Genomic DNA, 6,000 nt, shown 5'->3' with positions numbered 1-6,000 from the left:
CATGACATTAGACGTTTACTATTTTATATTTTATAATTATTCAAACTAGGAAGCTTTATAATTAAAGCTGTAATAATCTTAAAATCATATTTAATTATTCTTTCTTTCAAATAAAAATTAAGTCATATAAATTTTATTTAATTTAGTAGTGGAGGTTTAATTATCTGTATTGGCTAATATTTTATACACCATCTTGGAATAAACTGGTAATTTATCTAGAATTAGATTAAAATATTTCTTTGCATTTCACTTCTGGCTTCGTCGTAAATAGCTTACTAATATTTATGCAACACACAAATTCTTCAAGTTAGTCGTAAAAAACATGTATTACATAAAAATATCTTCCTTTTTCGAATAATTCAAACAAATCAAAAATAATGTAACAACATCGTGATAAATACATAAAATCCGTAATTTAATCACATAACCTTGATACACGAACGATTTCCCTAAAAATCCTAGCGCCACTTAAGCGTTAAAATATTTCCCCCTCGTTCATCAACAAAAGTAATCAACCTCCCGGATGAAATTAAACTGCTGAGAGGTCAGAGTTCGTGGAAGCGATAATTGAGCATGATCACGATCAAGATTCGACGTCCGGCCGGTACGCAGCAGTCTATTATAAATATGGTGGATTATTTATCGGTACGGCTAATAGAATCTCCGCTAATTACTTCAGCTAATTAGACGCTTAAAACTCTTGTGAGCCATGAATAATGTGAGCCGAACCAGAGGAGCTCGGATGAATTAAGGTCGCGTCGTATTTTTATTTCCTTCCGGCTGTCGAGTTCGCCGGGAATTTTTCGTATGAAAGAAGGATGCCCCGCGCGCGCGCGCTCGCTCGCTCGCTAGCTCGCCGGTTGACACGATTATTTACCATTCCGCGTAGGGCAATTGCGATGCATCAAGTTGCAAGTTTCGGTATTGAGAGCATTTCGATGGGGTTGGCGAGGGGTACGGGCGGGGGGGTCGAGCCGGGGGAAGCGCGGCGCTCGCGAGACGGTATCTGAATACAAAGTGCGAATCTCGCATACAGTCGGTCACTGAATCCGCTCAAGGGAGGTTTACAGGACAAGAAGGCAATAATCCAAGAATGGGAATGGTCCGACCAATATTGCGAAAGTTTCCAAGCCTGTTCCTGGTCCGTTAAAGTTCAGCCGACCCTCCTTTCCCGCGACGGCTGACATATGAATGGAAGGGAAGACGGAATGGCACTCGATACGCGATAGAGCCCGGACTTATTTCGACGTTGACCGATTCTTAGCACGTTCCAGCCACACGACCCCTGCACGGGCCACCGATCCGATTAAAGAAAAGGTTAATAAGCCACGTAATCGCGAAACTTCGTGAAGAACTGGAACCGATCATTGCGGGGTGGCCAATTGTCTTCGCTTTGTTTCCTGACACAATTAACTTCATATTTATCGAATGGAGCACACGATATCCTTCTTCATTAAAGAATAAACAAAATAAAAGGACAATAAAATTAAAATTAAAATAAAGTTCAATATTAATTGTTTGAGAATTTTGCGTTTATGAGAGAAATTAACAGATCAAATAAAAAGCTGTGAGAACGTAAAAAGAATTTAAAGATGTTGTCTAATTATTTAAACTTGCTACATTTATTATAAAAGGAAACATATTTTTATCTTACTTGTATTTCTTATAATTGCCTTTGACAATGTATTTTTTGCATAAAGATCCGCAGCTTAGTTATTAGCATCGCGTATGCGACGCTCAAGATCCCGTACTTCACGTGAATGTGATGAAATTAATTTTGGTCATAACGGTATGCAAAGTCGTAGTACAATAATCCGGCACTCTGTTCCTTCCATTTGCTAAATTGTTTTAATATCTCTCGAAAAATGTGCGCCGTACCTAATGAAATGTTTTAATCACGAAGATGAACAGGGAAATGCGAACACTCGCCGAATTATGTTTGTCGTGGCGGAAATGCATAAATTATTGCCAACGTTACCAATTTAAATGAAAACGTGACGTGGTAAGGATGGTAGACCAATTAATTTCTTGAAAAAGGGGATCTCAAAAAATCATTTTATAAGGAAATTTTTCATTAGAGTAATACCTTTGTCAATAAGGTTATGCATTATTATTATTATGATCTTTTCATTTAAAAGAGGTATGTCATGACCTACCACATCAATATCGAATTAATTTACAGAGTTCTAAAGCTAATCTTTTTCCAAACATTTTTCTAACGATTCCAAAAATATACTCGCGATTTCGTTCGTAATCAAAGGCTTAGATTTCGTTGAACGAACGAGTGAAGCACCATCGCAGAAATCTGTACATCGCTGGAGCCGATAATCAGTGGGGGTGGATTTCCTTCGGAAATTTACGAAACGTGTTTCCACGGTGTTTCCAGATTTAAGCGATTTCAGATTGGCAACGTACGCGGCGCACCGCAGCGCACGGCCAACCCTCCAATCGCCAGGTTATAACGATAATTCAGCGGGCAAAGGCGCTTTCACTTGAAATTTATCCCCGTTGATCGGAGTTCAAGCGCTATCATTCGATCATTACGGATCGGTGTGTATACCGAGCCAGATTATATCGTCGCCATTCGGCCCGCCCTTTTCTACTATTACTCCTTCCAGCCTGGTCACGCGTGTCGCGTTTAATCGCATGCGATCGTCGCCCGTGTGAGAGCGATTGTAAATGGCCGCGAACGTGTGTTTTTAGAATCGATCCGTTCGACCAGCCTACGACCAGCATTAATGAAACAATTACTCAGAAGTCGTCACAAAGCTTCTTAGAAATTTCTAGAATTCCTAGAACTATTCCATAGAAATAGTAATGGTCGTTGTGCACTTATGGCAAAATTTCATAGCGGCCATTGAAGCCAGTAGAAAGATGAAATGAATTATTAAGTTTACTGTATTATATTTTATTTGTTAATGTTATTATATATATAACTTTACACTCTATGAAATTAGTAAAAATGTGATTTAATTATTTACTATAGCTGCTAATTGATTTCGTGATTTTTTATATTTTTCTTGTGGTCTGTTTTATACCTTTAAAAATTCAGAGCTATGTGCACTTATCTTTAGATACTTGGATTTCTGTCGCTTTACTTTATTATGTCATATTACATGTACACTATTTCTTACAATATTTTTTTTAATTTTTCCTCCCTTATTTGCACTCTGTTTGATTGGTATTGCATTTTGGTATTCTAAAACGAAGGGTTCATCCCAGAATAAATACTATTGACTTCCGATTTCATTTCTCTTATTTGCAATCAACGTAGCCAGTTTCTATATTGTAGAAAATAATTTTTATACCTAAGAAAAATAATATTTATACTCGAAAGAAAGGAATACCATTCATACATACAAGAACACTGAAAAGAACAGTTTGCTCTTAAAATCTCCACGATGATTCCGCCTCGTCATTACGCATCAAGGGGTTAATAGCACTCTGCGAGCAAGTGCTCTCCACCATTCTCGCACATAAATATTTCCTATTTCACGGTATCGCGTCCGCAGAAACGCTCACAAAAGACGCATCGCCGCCCCCGGAGCACCGCCGTCTGTTCATCGCCATTGAAACCGTGTCGCGCGATATAAAACCGCGTGTGCGCCGCGCGTTCCCATCGTATAATCGACTGTCCGCGGTTTCGAGGAAGCTGCGCGCGCTTTGGATCGCTGTCGCACGGTTCAGCTCGCTCGTTTTCGCACGATGCCGCAAGCTCGTCGACGGCACCTCCTGCCGCGCGCCCTGTTCGCGCGATTGTCAGCATTGCCGTTTTTATTACGGTCACCCTCGTGACAGGATTTTTTAAAAAGGGACGTATCAGACGGCCGTGCGAAGTGGTCAGTAAACGGGAGACAAAGGGGGCCGTGGCTCCGAATCCAGGAAGCTCGTAGTCGGTTCCGCAGATGTCCGCGGAGATCCCGGAGACGTGTAACTACATACGTAGGTGGTAGAGTAACCGTGCTCGCCACGGTGCTCAGTAATATCCGTGGTTGGCCGTAAAGGGAGTTCGTAAACGGCTGGCACGGCTTTTCTCCGCCTGTATTTTCCAGCAGCCGGCCTGCACCGGTTCGAACGACCGTCTGAAAACGTGCGCCGGCCTTCCCGCGACCAAGTCGCACAGTGCAAAACGACGCGAAACAGAGAATGAATATAGACCGCCTATAGCGCGCCGGGTTCGCCCTACGTGCCAAGGTTTCGCTCGGGAAGCTGTTCCGCGCCCGCACTCAAACGCCGGTTAAATTCGCCGAGACCGGATCGGCAAACATACGGTCGCGCTTAGACCCCTACCACGGCTACGGATTATGGTTGATGGTGTAACCCGGTCGTTCGCGCGGAATGGGGGATACTTCGGCGTATAGGGTTCGGCGCATCGGATCCAAAGCTCCAGCTTTTGATACGCCGGTTTATTTTGTCTACTTCGACGCTCCAAGCCACTCCAGTTTACTGGGAGCCTCTTCCATGTCGCGTGGATGCCGCGAGATTCACGGCCTCGACGGCAAGTGCCGGGCTGCTTCGTTTTCATGCGTCATTTTGCGGGATCAGGGAGATATCCCTTTTCGAGGGATGGATGATTTTCTGGACAATAGCGTCCTGGTTTTTTTTTTCGCGAGCAGCGGTTGCTTGTCGAACGGTGATTGGATCACCGAGGGTGTACTGTTTTCGATATTCGTTAGTCACGAACAGGAAAACATTTTTCTTAAGGGTTGGAAGGTTTTCTGTACAGCACAGATAAGTTAAGGTTTTTTGAACCATTTTACCTGAGTTTATATCAAATTTAAAAAAGAAGGATTTTGTAGATCACGATGACTTATAAAAATACTGAAAGCTTCATTGATTTCGTAGATCGAAATTTTATCGTATTAATGTCCTATTTTACTTACAAAAATTGTCTCAGATAATTGTAGGAAATATATTTTATATAATTATATATAATTGTATGAAAATCCTGAAATTTTTCATTGTCTTTTTAATTTCCTGTTTGAGCTAATTTTAATAACGCGATAAATTATTCTGCTATCCACATTGGATTACATTAAAAAATGCTTGTTGATCAAGTTCTTAATCCTGAGAAATAACAATACGCACCGCCTCGTATATTTTGATTCGATTGCTTCGTCAGCTCCACGCTGCGAACGAACGTTATATTTGGTAACGCAAACTCTCATTTCGATTTCGCGGAACAATTGCGAAACATCCGAAGAACATCTTCGCTCCGCGCTGAAACGAAATACTATCTGCCCATTGTTTACACGACAGTTGATCTCGCGAGCAATTCCAATTTCATCACCAGCGAAACAATCTCGCGAAACGGAGTCGTAACAGTAGATGGTTGTTCGAAGTTCCGCTGCCGATCTGGCCCCCGCCGTCTTATTTCCGTAAGCTGCATTCATTACTTTGATCAAAGGGTTATAAATCATTCGAGCAAAGACGAGGAAATTTAATACAATACGGCACAATATCGAATGAATAAGAAACGCTGAGCAAACTCTTTCCAAGTATCATCCTTCATCACGGCCGTGGAACACGGACGGAAGCACCGAAGGCTCGTAAACTTCGCGAGACAATGCCTCGACTAGGAAAGTTCCACGTTGCCATTGCGTTCAGCGCGATAAATTATTCATCGGCCGGGGCGAGTGTTAATTAGGGCAACCGGTTTTCTGCATTTCGAGGGAACCGAAGCCGGTCGGGGACGGTTCGCGGCGTCGGCAGTCAGCCCTTGCGAACCGGAAACGCGGCTTCGATCCGCGGCCATACGGAAACGATGTATTGTCGGCGGAGATGATTCGTAACGAGTTCGAGAATGTTTCTTCGCGGCGCGGCGGGCTCGACGGGAAGTCTGCGGAAGATGAGACATGGTGCATCGTTATCTCGGAGTTTAAAGAGGCCCCCGGATTTAGTGCGCGTTTCCCGGTTACGTCTTTGCGGGGATTCCGGTCGGGGCGCAGTCGTCTTAATTAGCTTTTCTTCGCGTGCGTCACCACCGCCTACTCGTCGTCT

The sequence above is a fragment of the Augochlora pura genome, chromosome 3, assembly GCF_028453695.1.
Source record: "Augochlora pura isolate Apur16 chromosome 3, APUR_v2.2.1, whole genome shotgun sequence".
Classification (NCBI taxonomy): Eukaryota; Metazoa; Arthropoda; class Insecta; order Hymenoptera; family Halictidae; genus Augochlora; species Augochlora pura.
This window is presented reverse-complemented; position numbering follows the sequence as displayed.